This window comes from Plectropomus leopardus, chromosome 7 (assembly GCF_008729295.1).
Source record: "Plectropomus leopardus isolate mb chromosome 7, YSFRI_Pleo_2.0, whole genome shotgun sequence".
NCBI lineage: Eukaryota > Metazoa > Chordata > Actinopteri > Perciformes > Serranidae > Plectropomus > Plectropomus leopardus.
In genome coordinates this window covers 23,133,941-23,152,022 of record NC_056469.1, presented here as the reverse complement: position 1 = coordinate 23,152,022, position 18,082 = coordinate 23,133,941, and the positions used below count along the sequence as shown (strand labels likewise).

At 36.1% G+C, this 18,082-nt stretch overlaps 1 pseudogene; it reads right to left on the bottom strand.

Moving 5' to 3' along the window:
* Window positions 1-53: 53 nt before the first annotated feature.
* On the bottom strand, window positions 54-17,546 carry LOC121945419 (annotated as a pseudogene).
* Window positions 17,547-18,082: the final 536 nt, after the last annotated feature.

The window sequence follows — 18,082 nt, the reverse complement described above, 5'->3', positions numbered from 1 at the left end:
AAATGGTTGAGCTGTTGGTTTTACAGATGTTGTGAAGGTCACACTGTCCCCCGTTACTCCTTGGAGTAGGTCGACAGGGAGCACACCGGCTCCATAGCAAAGACTTGCTGAAATGTGAACACAGCGAGTGAACATTTCACCACTTGTAGTCGTATTCATGATGAATTATTTAAAAAAAACATTGATGCATTTCTTACCTGAGGAGAGGAAAAGTATGGCTGACGTGAGAAACGTGTAGTTCATGGTGGATTACTTAGTTTGGTCCTCGTCTAACGTTATCTGAGTCTGACTTTGTGAAGCAGCGGAATAAATGCCCCTGAGATTACCTGCAATAAATGAAGCATGTCATCAAGGTTTCCGCAGTCTTGGCCCTCTTAATTACCTTAATTAACCCTTTTGTTTTTAGGCCTATTCAAACTTACATAACAAGATAATAAAACCCAACTGCAAGATCTGAACACCATAAATTCTGATTATTATCAGAGTTTATTACTTCATCATGTCAGAGGTTTTACATACACATATGCTGCTGTTTTTAGGCATAACAGCTACTGTGAGCAATGTTACTGTGATAGAACTCATAATAATAAGTGTAATAATAATAATAAACATAATTTATTTAGTAGTTTTAAAAACAAAGTGGTTTTCGTGGTTGCACCAGTATAGAAAAATTTCAGAATTAGGATGAGGAAAAGAATCAGGCAATTAAAAATAATATATATGTGTGTGTGTGTGTGTGTGTGTGTGTGTGTGTGTGTGTGTGTGTGTGTGTATATATATATATATATATATAATTTTTCAGGCATTTTACAACTCAGAACTTCTGTAGATTTTCAGTAACTTGGACAAGAGTCACATTATTACAGCTGTTGTAGCTTTCACTTGTCCATGAAACGGACTCAGCAGTCAAGAATAAACTCCAGAGGCACAACTTCATTTTACCATCAACATTTATTTATTGTTTGCTGACAGGAAATGATGAAAAGGCAAAAGTCTTAATTCAAGTAAACAGTGAGCAGACATGTACATACAGCTTAATTAAAATGTCAATCTTATTTTCATAGTTGCTGGTGTTTTATCATTATAGCACCATCATATTACATCAGTGTTACATATTCAGTTGCTTTTAGAAACAGAGAATCATTAATAATTTGTGATGCAATATTCCAAATTATTTTAATCACACTAGATGTATCTTGTTTTGAGTATCACCTGCATGTCTTATTCCAACCCCAATATGTTTCCAGTGTTTACAGTGTTGAAGTTGGACACAGTAGGATAACAGGAGAATTAAAGCAAACATCAGATATACACTGTAAAAAAAAAAAAAAAAAAAAAGCATACAAACTTAATAAGTAATGCCTTGCTTTAATTATCATATATATTCACCAGTGTTATTTGATAACATTTTTTCTTCGTAACTGTCTTTGCAAAAAAAGCCAGCGTAGCTAACTTCAAATAAATATATTTCATATTGACAAAATATTAACTGTAGTTATTATTAAAAATATATATATAAGTTATTTTGTTCATTATTATTGTATTTTAGCCCTTCCACTCTCATAAACCCTGTTTCCGGTATAAGTTTTCAGCAAAAATTAAGCTCTGACAAACCTCCAGTACACTACCTACCTGTTCAAACGAGACTAAATATTGACAGAAATGCAGCAGAAATGCCACTGTTTCTCTGTGCTGATGGCAAATGTTTGCTGATAGCAGAGAAATTTTTGCAATTAAGATAAAAAACAATAAGAAAGACATTTATTGGCCTTTTTTTATTCTTCAGGCTGGTTATGATGTTTGAAGTTTGCTCATTTCCTGTTTCAGTTACTAGACATGAAGTGGAAAAGAGGGAAAAGTCAGTGCTTTGATCAATTTTAATATTTTTGGTCAGTAAATGTAAATCATGTCGTAGTTTCGTTAGATAAACTACGTGAAATTATTTCTCAGAAATCACTTGGCTCTCCCTCCCCTTCAAAACACATTTATTCTTTATCACATTATCAGATTTAATAGTTCAAAACTCACCTTTAGTAGGACAGAATATTGTTTATAGTTTTATGTGTCCACATCTAATACCATTGAACTGTTCTCATATATCACTGAAGTGTTCTCATATTCTGCTGAGGAGTTCATATACACGTTGTCGTCTTTTCCTGGGCAAAAAAAAAGTTTTGTTACATCTGATTATTCATATTTACTTTTGTATATTTGCAATATACTGTTATTAATTCGGCATTCTCTCCATGCTGTGACATACTATATTATAGTCTATTGTAGGATAAAGTCAGATCAGATAAATACTAACCTTTGTTATCAGAAGGTGGCGGAGCTTCGTTTTTTAATCTGAATATTAGAAACGAAGGATTGTTAAAAAGTGGCCAAGATGCAAACACAATTCAAACTGGAACCTATGTTATGTCTGGGTAATATTTGGGTAGTATTTTTTTTTTTTTTTTAAAGATGAGATTTTTCACTTACTTTTGTTTTTTATAAATAAAGTATCCTCCAAAAGCTCCTGCAGAAGCAGCAACTAAACATGCGATAACTATTCCAGCAATGGCACCAGCTGAAATACCTCGAGGTGTCTTATCTTAAAGTAAAAAGAATAAAACATAATTAATCTTGCAGTATTTGCCATTAGACACAATCAACACAGTCACAAGTTTTGCATCCTTCTGGTGCAGAAACAGAGAACAGACATATTTGGGGTGCCTGGCACTCTTCACATGATTAAAAGTGTTTATTTATCAGGATAAATAGTGCAAGTTTAAAATAAATAAAACCTGGAGGTATGGAGACAAATGTGAGATTATAAGAACTCTATAGCCAACTCCTTATGTGTTCTTGAGGCTAGCGTCTCTCGGCTACATCTGCTAATACTAGCTGGAAATTTTGCAGTGCCTTGCTAAAAAAACACCAGATTTTGGTGCCACAATTGCAGCTGGAAATGCTCTGATTTTCTTGCTAAAAACCACGTGGTTTAGGTGTCACGGTCTCCGGTGGAATTGCTTCAGTGTCTTGCAAAAAGAGCGCAACAGGTTTTTCTGTTGGTAGTTGAATTGTGTGGGTCATGTAGGCATTTAATAATAAGGATAATATTTCTGGTTTGGCCTCTGTTTTTTTTTTGTTTTATTGTGATTGCTTCAATTTTTAGCTTTCTAAATGCATGGCTAAACTTTGGAGTACTTTTTTAAGTGCAGCTAAGCTTTTCATTTCAAGCTGTTGTTGTCTCATAAGCTTAAAAGAAATCTGCCACATTTAGTCGGTTCAGTGGATCTGTAGGAAACATTTTTTTTAATCTGCAGTGAACACCATTATTGTACCTGTTACAGACAATTCATGGTCTGCTGTTGATGTCTTCTTAGTTATGTTATTAATGGCTTCACAGGTGTAGATGCCTCTGTCTGAAGGTTGAATGTTGGGTTTGCTGAACACAGCAGAGTTTGTATCTTCACTGTCCCGTTCACCTTCCAGGTGTAAGCAGCAGACGGCGTGGACTCAGCAGAGCATATTAAAGTTAAATTTCTCGTTCACATATATTTCACTTGGATGTTTGATTTGAACATTTTCTGGTCCATCTGAAAAACAGATGTTGGTAAAATTCTTACAGCAGCACAAATAATAAAGAATATAGAAAAAAATCTAAAATAAATCTACAAGCAAAACACATCAGTACTAAAAAGTTATTTATGACACTCATCATTTTAAATATTAAATGTACAGTTTGGTACCTACAGATCACATCCATGAAGTATTTAGCTTTTTCGTTGCTGAAGGGGTTGCTGAGTGTACAGGAATATCTCCACTGTCTAATTTATTCAGGCTGTTAAAAGACAGCACTCTGTTATTGTCGTAGAGTATTATTTCGTCAGTCGTGATCAGATCTTTGCCGTCCTTCATCCACTTTCTGGTTAAGACAGAGCCAGCAGCATCACAGGTTAAGTTGATTGAGTTCCTCTCAATCAGCAGTTTTGTTGACGGCGTGATTGAAGCGCCTGATATTCTCTCTGTTGGGCAAAAACATCAGGAGCAAAAGTCGCTATCACTGAGATTTGACCAAATAAATAAATAAATAGAAAAGAACTTGTATAGGGTAAACATTAAAACAGCTGTTCCCTGAGTCCTGTAGGCCTATAATCTGCATATAATAAATATATATATATATGAGTTAATTTAAGACTTATGGTTTTAAACAACATATAACACACAGTCAACGAGTTCCCAGATAGTGTTTGATTCACACACTCAATAACAGAGAAGAAAACGGTTTTATCAAAACCACCTGATTCTTTAACTATAAACTCAGTCTGCTGTTGCAGGACTTCTGACCTTTGTTGTATAAAATGAGCTTTCAGTTTCAACATGACAGCATGACATCTGTACAACAAACATTTAGGTTACACATCCAGTACATACAGGGTGATAGGGTACAGGGTCTCCAGCAACTCCTCAGCAAAATATTTGTCTAAATGATCCACTTTGTTCACCAGCGAGCTCTCGTTCCCCCTCTGCTGGGCAGGTAGCACAGGACTATTTTGCTTTATGTTAAACAACTAATCTATATCTTGTCTGTCTTTTTAAAATTATACTTTAATATTAAGATGCTTTGATTCGAGTACACACTTTGTCAGTACAGATAATGCAGCTGGACATTTATTTGACATTTTTCTGACCCAAATCACTTAACGTTATTAATTAATCCTCTGAATTCTGACTTACCCAGTACAGAGACAACTGTCGGCTGAGATGTTTGATATCTCAGAGTTATGCTGTTAAAAGCCTGACAGCTGTGGTTTCCACTCTGACTCTCCTGAATGTTTATCAGTCTGAGCTCTGGTCCAGTATCAGACAGCAGGTCTCCATTCAGAAACCAGTGAAACAGAGCAGCAGGTCTGGAGACAGCCGAGCACATCAGACTAATGTCTGACCCTTCATCATAGTGTTCTTGTGATGGAGATACTCTCAAATCTATTTTTTCAGGACCGTCTGCAAAAAAAAACAGTAACAACAAAAAAAAGTACTGTGAGCAGCTTGAAGATAATGAGATGACGTGTTATTGTTCAGTGTGAAGTCTCGTTGTACCTTCAACTGTAAAGCATGCATGCATACAGTGCAGGATAAAGAGCAGGCACATATATAGTTGGTAACTTACAGCTGACAGAGAGGTTTATGGGGTCACTGGCCATTACTGATAGGATTGAACACATGACACCTGAATGGTCCCTGGTCGTACCGGGTCACACTGAGTATAGTGAGATTGGCGCCTCCATCAGCGAGCTGAACTCTGTCACTTCCTGTAACCTCAGAGCTGCCGTTCAGCCAGAGGAAAGAGAGCGAGGATCCAGAGGCGGAGCAGGACAGACGGACGGAGCTGTTGAACTCCACCAAGTCTGTGTTGTTGGCAGTTACCACCACACTGAAAACTGGCACTGTGGGCGAAAAACAAAAGATTGAGATCCTTTTGCAGCTTGATCCTTTAAGCTTTAAATGAGATGCACTGTGTAAAGCATTTGCTCACCATATACATTGAGTCTTGTGGTTCCCTCCTCCGGTCGCTCTCCATATGGTAAAATGTAAACGCTGTATTCTCCGCCGCTGTCATTTAGAAACAGATTTCTGAGCTCCAGAGATCCAGTAGACACAAAGAGGGTGATCCTGCCTTCATAGTCTGGGGTAGTGAAGTTGTTAACATTGAAAAGGATTATATCTTTATCACCAAATTTCCAGCCCACTGATAGAAATGGTTTTTCTGGTGGAGTCAAGGATGTGGTGAACACCACCGTCTGTCCTACAGCTGCATTCAATGTGTCTGGCAACACACCAGCTCCTTTGGTTAAACCTGGAGGAGGAGACACACGTGTCATCACAATCCATGAAAAAAATGTGGTCCAAAATCTACTTAAAACAGAACTGCCACGTCCGTGTGACAAAACTAGTCCAACTGCCAAACCAGCCCAATACCAGAACTCAAAATATGCCCCGGTCAGACCACACACACTGCTTTCTTTTTTTTTTTTTTAATCGTACTTTTTATTGTTGTTTCCTTTTAGGGCAATGACAAATCAAATCAACTAGTTACAAGCATTGTGCATTTCTGAAATTGTAACAAGAAGATGTAATAAAATGTAAGGGAAAAGAAAAAATAAAAACAGACAAAAAGACAAACGCAGGTAAACCAAAAATGAAATGAATAGATAATAGTAATAATAATTAGATAAGTAGTAATAATGATGATAGTAGTAATCATAGTCAGAAATAAATAAATAGGTAAGTAAAATTTAACCAAAGAAATGAAAAGAAGAAGAAAAAGTGAATAAATGAGTGATGTTAAAAAATGTACATGCATGTACACATAAATAAGTATAAAAGAACAAGTAAATAAATAAATAAATAAAATAAAAAATAATAATGATAGCAATAATAAAAATAATTAATATAAGAAAAAAAAACTCAGGAGGTCTATACACACTGCTTTCTAAGTCCAACAGCACTGCTGTCTTTGCCAAGTTTGTCGTAATATTTTCAAATAACAGCATAAGTGTGTAGTGTGTGAGCACTAAAAGTAATTTTTACAGCATGGATCGCAGGATCTTGTGTAGATACTAGGGCTGAAAATTGCAAGCTTTCTCCATAATGAATTATTATTATTATTAGTTATTTAAAAATAGCAAAAACTTTGCTAATTTTAAACAAATGTGTTTTTTCCTCAGTCAAAGCTTCTAGCAACATATTGCAAACACTTAGACAGCATTGCATCTCCTAGCGATTTATCAGTGACATTTGATGTGTTTGATTAAATTCTAAACCAACGATTAATAGATAGTCGATTAATTATCATCCCTGATACATTATGTTATCATAAATTAAATGTTACACTGTGCAAGTGTAGACCACTTAACTCACTTAGATTATTTTGTCATTTTGTTTTCTCTTTCTTTTTTCCTCGTCCTTCCTGTCTGAATGAACTTTTTTACTTTGTAAGCATTTAGTGAAATTAATGCTTTACTAATTAGCAGAGGTGGAATTAAGAGGTGGGTGCATTATGCACTTTGTGCGTGTGTGTGTGACGTGTGCCGTGTGTACTAAGGTTATTATAGTAAACTTGCTAAACTAATTTGTCGAGTAGCTTGGATTTTTTTCAGCCACAGAATCTGTGAATCATTGTAAAAAGGTAAACGTGTCCATTCATTGATTTAGCCACCAGTTTAAATTCCATGCCATCTTTTGAAACGGCAGCTCATGCCACCGTATGTGATAAAATATGAACTAAACAGGGAACCTCCTTTTGTAACATCTAGTCTCCTTAAATAAGCACAGCTCTAAAAACAGAGAAAGTGCACCCAGACAGGGGATGTGAACTGTAACTGTAAAACACTGATATGAACTTTGACACCATGAACATTTTATTAGAGATAACCTGATCAATCCTTTAACAATACACACTATGTGTGTTCAAATGTTCAGCGTTTTAAAGAACAGCTGGAAAAAGTTGATGTGGTGAGAGCTCACCTGAGATGATTCCCAGGATGATGATGCGTATCGCAGCTATTTCCATTTCATCTGGAGTATCACCGAGTATGACAAAAAAAGAGTGATCTGTGTCGATCTTCTGAATTTTCCATGAGGTTTCAGTATGAAGATACGGATTTCAGAATATGACGGCAATATGAGGAAGTACTGCAATGTTAAAGGTTCATCTGCCTGCATCATGTTTCCCTGTTAATCATTTACAATATGGACTATGAGCAATTGCAAAGCAATATTTTAGGTGGCCGTATTTGTTGTATAAGACTTCTGTTGTAATTATGACAAAACATATTCGGTAGTTGATTCAGATTGGTCCCATATTGCAGTGAAGTTACAGCATGAAAACTGGTGGCAGGTTTGATATTATTGCATTCAAACTTTTACTTTTACATATTACTGCTCCCCCCTACACCCTTTACAGCTGATTTGATTATTTAACCCAGGACGCTGTACTAAGTGATATAGGGTGCTCGAATTATCCCCCAAAATTCCATTCCTGTTTGCTTTTCCTTGATTTCAATAGAAAACCTTGTGAGGTCAAGAAAAATATGTGAGAGTTCATAATGGCTTAAGCAAAGACAAGCACGGTGCTGAGAAAATCTGATTGCAGCTCTGCAATTATGTGACAACAGATTAGATTAATGTGGGTTCGCCTTTTTCAAACAACAGTGTTCCAAGTATGGACCACTAAAAGTGCACCTTTGTTGTATTGGTTTTCATACACTACATAGTTTTCTTAATCTGTTTTCTTATAAAGGGACAGTGTGTAAGATTCAGGGGATTTACAGGCATCCCGAGTTGAGGATTGCAGATTTCAATCAACTGAAAATTCTGGTTAGGATTCCTTTAGTGTTCATTGTTCAGGAGGTTTTTACTAGCAGCCAACTTATACGCAGAGTTCCCCTCCAAAACAAAAGGACCAATGGTCTGATAAATATAACAGTGCACAGAATCCACACTAAAGTGTAGTTAAATCTGAAAACAAGTATTCTGACCTAAAACTGTATGCACTGCTGCCAGCGCACGATTTTCCTTTTATAAATGCCAAGTTGATTTGAAATGCTGCACCTGGATCAGCCTCATATTCTGCCCTCCACATCCCCACATTCATCCATACAATGCAAAGAATCTCGTGACTGTAAATGAACCAGCTGATCAGTGGATCTTTACTGGTAAATCATGTTAACAGCAGAGTGTCACTGCAGTTTACAGCAATCACACTGATGTCAGTCAACAATCAGTGGTATCCCTAACCTGCCAATATAATTTCAAAATGATAAGTGCTCTGCTTCCAAGGTCGCAGTTAGGCCTAGTTTTTCTTTAGTTTTTTGTTTGACTCAATCAATCAGACTTTATTTGTGTAGCACTTTTCATACAGATGAACTGTAACACAAAGTGCTTTATACAATAAACCAAAATCTACCACCCCCACCAAAACACACATGCACGCAGAGGCACGCACGCACGCACATAAACAAACAAACGCGCGCGCCCGCAGCACATTTTGTTCTTATTTTATGCATTTGTATTGTTTTATGCTAATCCCGATTAACTTGCTCACAAAAACTCACCTGAGAATTACTGAAACTATTTTGATAATTTTAATTTTTATATTTAGAACATCCACCTAAGAAAAAAAAAGTCATGTATTGAATATGTGTTGTAAATGTTTTAATATAAGTCCAGATAGCAAGTTCCCATTCCTGTACTGTAGTACTTCTGAACTTACAGATCTGATATGAAAAGACTTACAAACACAGGAGATTCATACCAGCGCGTTTCGAGCAAATAGACGTATTATTTACACACAAGCTACATGCATTGCTGTTTGTCACTGTCTTTTCTGACAATAATTATGATAATTAATAGTGATTATTATAAAGTACAGATGCACAGATGTTGGATATGTACTCTGATTGGATATCCAGCATATGCTGTGATTCTGGCTGGCTTGAGTATCTGTGACAGTGGGGCTCATCTATTTAATTCAATTCTGCTTAGACAGAAGTAGTGTGTGGTACGGCATGCATCAGCAGCACATTTTGTTTTTATTTTATGAAGTTGTATTGTCTTATGATAGAATTTCAATTCCTGTTCATGTTTTGACCAATGCTAATTTTTACACTGTTAATTTAATTCCTGTTTACTGTGATTATTGTATTTTTTTACTAAATTGCTTGTGCACAATTTACTATCTAAACAATAAAAAAAATCAGTTAATATCAGTTAATCAGTTAATAATATATAACATATATATTAGTTTGTATCTCTTTGTTTTTACAGAGTTAGGGAAACAATGTTTAATTCAAGCCTGGTGTTGCTTTATACAAAAAAGAATGATCTCAGTCACTGACACAGTAAGGCATATGACATGTTAATCAAATATTGGTATTGGATTAGCATTTGGTGTCGGCCAATGCCAAAAACCCTGGTATTGCTACAGGTATCAACTAAAAAAATTTGGATCAATGGATCCCCATCAAAGTGCTGCCAACACATCTACGTTTTTGTTTTATTTAGGAAGAAAATAAGACTGGTTTAATTTAAAACTGATATCTCACCGTCATAATAGGCGATAAGGCACTTATATGGACGTTCTGCTGTTGAACATCTTCTGCCCCAAGTGGCCACAAAAAATAAATTAATGCAGTTATAAGCACATTTCTTAAGTAAAGCGGTAATTCAGTTACTGTTAAGTGACACTGCATTGATGACACTGACATTTAAAGAATAATAAAACAATACCATTAACATCTATAAACATTGTCTTGAGACTGGTTTTGATGTCTCCGCTTCGCTCATTTTCTGATCACCTGCTCGAAGTGAAAAAGAGGAAAAAGTCAGTGCCCTGATCAACTTTATGTTGTAATGAGTGGGCAGTAAATGTCATATAGTATTTTCTTCAGATAAACCATGCAGAAAACCATGTAGTGATTGCCCTTCAAAATACATTGATCCTTTTACAACAAATCAGAATATTTAGTTAAAAACTCACCTTTAAAGGAATAGAATATTGATGATTGATGAGCTTATATGTTCTCATATACCATTGAAGTGTTCTCATATTCGGGTGACACATTCATCTCATGCACCTGTTGTTCTTTTTCAAGGCAAAAAAAGTTTCATAGCACTATATATAAATAAATACTGTATATATACCGTATGTATGGGTGTGTAATTCGAATGTATTCTTCATTCTATCTCTGTATGATTATTATTATTATTATTATTATTATTATTATACAGTATGTAATAGTCTAGGTGGAGTTACTGACCTGTAGTACGAGAAGGTGCTGGAGCCTTGTTCTTTATTCTAAATATTAGAAATAAACCACTGTTTATGGCCATGCAAAGTAATATTAAAAAGTGGTAGTAAAAGGAGTATTTTATAAAAGACAATTGGATTTTTCACTTACTTTGTTTTTTTATGGATATAATACCCTACAACAGCTCCTGCAGAAGCAACTACAAAGCATGCAATAACTATTCCAGCAATGGCACCAGCTGAAAGACCTCCAGACGTCCTTTCTGAAAGTAAACAGAACAAAAACAAAACATAAAATTCACCTTACAAAATTGGTTATTTGCACACATGATAAGTTATAAGTTAAGTTTTGAATTGAAGTTTGAAGTTTTTGAATGAATGAAAAATATTTGTACATGCTACACCACCACAATTACAGTAAGAGTTGAACAGAACATACAGCACTGAAGGTAATACAACAGTGATTTGCAAATGTAATATAGGTGTTAATATTTCAAATGTTTCCCACAGAATCAGAATCTATTTGTGGCAGTGGCTAGTGACACTTGTGGGGGTGTCAGCAAAACTTCACATTTTGTTAGTTTATTTTTTTTTATCTTGTGCGTGTTTGTCCCTTTTTTTTTAATCATTCTGTGCCCCATCTATAAATTTGGATGTTTTTGAAGGGGTCTGTGAATGCAGGCAAAACTCATCATCAGTTTGAATTGCAGCGTGCATAATTGGTCAGCTGATCCAGTCAGAGCTGTTCAGATCTATGGATGAGAGGAGAAGCGGAGTGCAGACTGAGTGAATACAAACTTTTAGACCCACCAAAATGAACGGTTAAGTTTAACTTTCACCACGCCGGGTGTTCTACTGCCTAAAAAATCTATTTATGGCAGCAGATGTTTTAATTGTGGTGGCCCACCACAAATAAAAGAAGGTGTAGGGAACCCTGGTATAACAAGGACACCTCTCTGGTTCTGCTGTATTAATTTTTTTATACTTTTTTTTAACTGTCCGTCGTGTTTGACAGTGTTTAAGTGTTAAGTTAAGTGTTAAAGTGCAATGCTTAACTTTTAAGTAGTCTTTATTAAGGGCACTTCAGTTGAGTTTTGCATCTTAAGCCATTGTTGTCTCATGAGCTTGAAAGAAATCTGCCACATGTAGTTGGTGCCACTCTTCAGATTATTAGAGGTATAATGCTGTGGGTTGATCACAATATTCATGATCATCAATGAAATCTGAATTAATACCACCGTAGTACCTGTGACAGACAATTCATGTTCTGCAGACGATATTCCCCAATTTGCAAAATTTAGTGCTAGACAGACGTAGTTGCCACCGTCAGAGAGTTCAATGTTGTGTTTAGTGAGCACAGCCGAGTTGTGTATCTTTGTCCCATTTAGCATCCACATGTAAGAAGTAGCAGACGGTGTGGACTCAGCAGAGCAGGTTAAAGTTAAGTTCTCTTTCAAATGTATCACACTTGGACCTGTGATTCGAACATTTTGTGGTCCATCTGAAAAACAGGTATTTGTTAAGTTCATAGTACATTGTTATTAATGGTTATACATCATTTTGAACAGTAAGTGATACCTACAGATCACATCTATGAAGTATTCAGCTTCATCATTGCTGAAGGGGTTGCTGAGTGTACAGGAATAATGTCCGCTGTCTTTTTTATTCAGGCTGTTAAAAGTCAGCACTCTCTTGTTGTCGTAAAGTATTATGTCGTTAGAAATGTTCAGATCTGAGCCATCCTTCATCCACTCCTCCCTGGTAAAGACAGAGCCGGCAGCATCACAGGTTAAGTTGACTGAGGTGCCCTCAAACTCCAGGAGAGATGAAGATATGATTGAAGCACCTGATATTGTTTCTATTGGGCAGAAGAGTATGTGAAAAATCTGAGAATGAGTTACTGAGGGTTGAATTAATAATATCTTATCATAGATACTGTATAACATTAAAAGTTTTTGACTGTCCACACCTAGTTATTTTAACAATTATAGTTTGCAGCAATCTATACCTGAGAAAATTATCAGTATAGTTGTGGTTTTTTGTTAAAAACGAAAGAGTTTGGTTTACTCTTTCGTTTTTAACAAAAACCCACAACTACACTGATAATGATAGTCAAGCTGTGGCCAGAAAACCAAAACAATGAGCTGAAAGATACTAAACAGGTCCATCTATAGAGCTAAGGAAAGATGCAGAGTTGGGCAATATATCTCCGTGGGTTCACCAGCCTGAGAGACCTTTCACATATAAATAGCAGTCATGTGACAATTTTAAATTTAAAAATATTGATTCAGGCACTTTAAAGGATAGTTTGGAATGAGTAAATTATTGGAAAGAGGAAATCGGGGTTTTGCCTACAAGGTTAAGAAATGTTAAATTAAAAAATGTTTTTTGTTTTGATTTGTTATTTTACTGCAGTCCTAAATGTTACACAAGAAGGGCTTCACCTAACGATTATTTTTTTAGCAATTTAATCTATCGATTATTTTTTTGGATTAATTGATTAATCTACCTACTATTGATTTACTATTGAACTATTATTTTTTAATAACTTGATTAATATAACAACAAAATTTACCAAAAATAACATTTTAAAACTTGTCATACACTGCAGGGCATTATTCTCCAACAAAAATAGCTTTTTTGTTTCATAGTCTGATATAAAGTCTCTCCAAAATAAAATTAATGCAAGAGCTTGTTCCACTCAAGTAAAAGGAATGTAGTGCAATCTACATTTTAGCGATCCAAAGGCAAAATAAATAAAACAATGTAAAATTCAAGTCACTTTTAAGAGGAGTAACAAACCAGTTACTCTGTGTTACAGTGAAAAACCTCAAATCTAGCAGTCCAACAAAAAACATCTTACAGTAAGATTAGTGCAACACTATAACTTTTCTCTAAAAGAAATAATTATAGCTAGTACATTCTTTCTGCATCAAATCACAATATTCTGCAAAAGCACTTGTCATTACTCTACATCATAAGTCAGAAACAGAAGGGGAGACATTTAGTAACATACTAAATTGATGATTTTATTCTTGGGTGTCCACCCTGAAACTGTGCTAATTGTGTAGATCTTCTGTGCTGCCGTGGGAAAGATGTATGTGAGGTATCCACACATGGATGCGAACTGAGAGTGGAATTTGACTGGTGCACGGAGGCAATTGGTGGTAATTCTAGTTCATTATTATTTTTTATTAAGACGCATTGCTTTGAGTTCACACTTTGCCAATGCAGATTATATATCCACTAAACCTCTGAATTCTGACTTACCCAGTACAGTTACAGCTGCAGGCTGAGATGATTGATATCTCAGAGTTTTAGTGTTAAAAGCCTGACAGCTGTAGTTTCCACTCTGACTCTCCTGAATGGTCGTCAGATTGAACTGCGGTCCAGTATCAGACTGCAGGCCTCCGTTCAGATGCCATGTAAATTGGGCGTTAGGTCTGGACTCTGCTGAGCAGGTCAAGGTGATGTCTGACCCCTCCACATAGTAGTCTTGTGATGGAGATTTTTGCAAATTAACATTGTCTGGACCGTCTGAATTTAGGGGAATCACAAAAGCAGAAAGGTTAGTATGAGCGATTGCATTAACATACATTTAGTCAAAAGAAAAAGGCGATATCAGCATAATGTAATCCAAAAAAACAAGAATGCAATAAACACTTCCCAAATGTTAGTCCACACTGAATGTAGTTTGCTGTGATGTAGCACTGGAGTACAGTAGGTCAGAATATGTGTTTCTAATACTTTGTACAACTAATGGAGAATAAAAAAAGAAATATCCTCCAAAGTCTCAGTTTGCATGTCGATGTTGTCGGATAAAGATTGAACATGAACATTAATAACTCACAGCTGATGTTGAAGTTTATTGGTTCACTGGTGCCATTACTGACAGGATTGGACACTTGACACTTAAATGGTCCTTTGTCGTAGCGGGTCACGTTAACTATAGTGAGATTGGCGCCTCCATCAGCGAGCTGAACTTTGTCAATTCCTGTAACCTCAGAGCTGCCGTTCAGCCAGAGGAAAGAGAGCGAGGATCCAGAGGTGGAGCAGGACAGACGGATGGAGCTGTTGAACTCCACCAAGTCTGTGTTGCTGGCAGTTGCTATGACATCGGACACTGGTGCTGTGGGCGAGAAACAAAATAAATTATATTTGCAACCACATAAAACAGGTACAACAGTAAAATAAAAATAAAACTAAAAATAAAAATAATTGGCTGAAAATATTCTCATGTTCATCATGGAATGTTGAAAATTTTCTCACCTATTATTTGATAATAATGATACAAAAGATGATTTAGTGTTATGTTTTCTTAGTTTTGATGTTATTATTATTATTATTATTATTATTATTATTAACATTATTATTATTATGTTAGATAGAAAATAATAATAATAATAATAATAATAAAATCTGAATTCGGGTGTCCTCATAGCCCTTAATTAAAGCACTGAACAGCTAAACACAATTATTAGAACCAAGAAAAATATCTATTTCTTGATCTATTGCTTTGCATAATCTCCAGTCAGCTGTGACAGAAATACATGTAAAACGTTTGCTCAACATCTACGTACAGCCTTTTGGTCCCTGTCTTCTGTGATTCTCCCTCTGGAAAAATGCTAACGCTGTATTCAAAAAAAAATTCAGTTTACACTCGAACACATAAACACAACTATTTGAACTAACACAATATTTATTTTTTTGTTCAATTGCTACATACTGAAGTAGATACATGTGAAATATTGTCTCACCATGTACATCCAAAACTGTGCTTCCTGTCTTCTGTGGTTCTCCAAATGGAAAAATGTTAACGCTGTATTTTCCACGGTCATTTAGAGCCACGTTTCTGAGCTCCAGAGATCCAGTAGACATGAAGAGGGTGATCCTGCCTTCATACTCTGGGCCAGTTGTGTTTGTGCCACTAAAAGAGATTATATTTCTACCACCAAATGTCCAGCCCACTGTTAGAAATGGTTTTTCTGTTGGAGTCAGTGACGTGGTGAATGTCACTGACTCTCCTATAGCTGCATGCAGAGCATCAGGCAGCAAACCAAGTCCACTGGTTAAACCTGGAGGAGACAGTTAAACAAGTCTGAGAACATTTGTAATAAGGACATTGCAGAATGGGCTACAAGCTTCAATACATTACCGTCCTTATATGGGTACGCACTGAGAAGCATTATGGCCCCCTCTTTCTCTCTCTCTCTCTTTATCTATCTGTCTATCCATCTGTCTGTCTGTCTATATTTTTATGTAACTATTTATTTCGCATAGTAGTGTTTCTCATGCTGGCTCTGCCTGTGACTTCCATCTAAGCTCATATATTTCATTGCGATGATTTCACAGATGTTTAAATCACTTTGCCTGGTTTGAGAAAACCTTTACAAATATAAAACCTCCATGGATCAGAAATTCACAATAGACAGAGTCATATCTAACCCTGTTTGCAGTTTGAGGTGTTCTGTCATCAGTTTTACGGATGTGTCTTCTACAATGGTGGCCAAGGGGGAAAATGCTTTTTGGGTTGCTGCAATACCGCATGTGGCCACTTGACTAAATAGGAAGCACAAGCTGAGCAGAGCTCCAGACCTGGTGTAAACAGCCAAACAACTGACAGCTGCAAACACGCACTCTGTTTCTTCCTCCAACATTTATACTTTGCATCATGGGTAGTTACAATTAGAGGAAGAAATGGGCAAATTGCACTCCACTGCAAAACTTCATGCACTTGTTGCACCATAACAATATAAGCGCACTTTATTTTACTAATGGGACCTTGAGATGGGGCAGAAAGCGCTTGCAAATGATGTGCAGATCGTAATACTCTCGATTATTTTTGACTTTTCCCCTCAGTGTCCTTTTTAACCCCCCTTATGTGAGCAACATTTGTTTCTTCTCACTGAGAAAAGATTTCAGTCACAAACTGGGGAACTCCTTTTTAGCGGAGAAAGGAACAACTTGAAACTACTTGCCTTTCTGTTACACTAAATGATTAACTTTGGTTTATGAATATGTTTTTTGCTAGTAGAAATCTTTTCAACAGTTTTTTTTTGGAAGGCTGTTATCATTTCCTGTAATATATGCAATATATACATATGCACTGTATGTTTACATTTTAGAGGCTGGGCATCTATGAGTGCTTTTTTTTCCCCGCTTTAAACCTAGGAAACGAGTGGCCACAACAAAGGCTGGCAATGAGGAAAAAATCAAATACTTCAAATATTTTTGACCAAATACCCAATATTGTGACTATACTATCGGGTTGACCATTGGTGCTTTCAAAAACTTTACTGTAATGCAGACTTTAAAACAAGGAGAAGACAACACTTACAATATTACACTTACAATATTACTAGATATCTAAGGTGATATCTAGTCTCATATCGCAGTATCCATATAATATCCATACATTGTCGAGCCCTAGCCACAGCACAGACAATAGGAAGAAAGAAGGGCATTCGTAAAAGGAAATGTTTCATTACTGTGCGGCAGTAATTTTCACTGTCTAACAAGTTAGCAGCTAACATGGATCCACTGTTAAGCTTCACTGGTTAAGCTTAAGTGAAAAATCACTTTTATCTGCTGTATCAAGTGGATCAGGAGCTCACCTAAGATGACTCCCAGGATGATGAAGTGTATTACAGCTATCTCCATTCCTTCAGCAGTATCAGCAGATGTGTTACGAAAAAAGGAGATCACACTGCTTTACTTTGTCTTTGCGGATTTCAGAGGAAGGCATCAAACTTTCAATATGAAGGCAGAACCGGGAAGTTCAGTGCAGTGTACTTCCTCAAAGGCTCGCTGTGAACGGTTATGCATTGTCAGTCATTAACCATGAATACACCAAGCAACTTCGGATCACCAAGCTGTGAAGATCATTTAGAATTAATTTAAAAAGTGACTTTATGTGAAGGAAGCAAGTATTTATTTTGTCAAAAATAACATTTATCACAGTTTAACATGATTAAGCATTCAGGAATTTATTTATTCATCAACATGTCCTTGCCGTTTTTTTTACACGTGACTCTCGTGTTTGTTGACTCTACACCACTTTATACTACAGTTTAAAGTCTCTCTGTATCACAGACTGTGTCCCACAGATGAGGAAATACAAAGATGTTTGTTTTACCTCAACTTCCTTGTTTCACTTTCAAAACAAAAGCTAACTGTCTGTGTCTCTGTAGACAGAATGCCATCAGTTGCCGATACAATGCATTTTATTTTGAAACATTTACAGGATGGGGTTGTCAGCTGTGCAGGAGCGTGTATAGCTTAATAAAT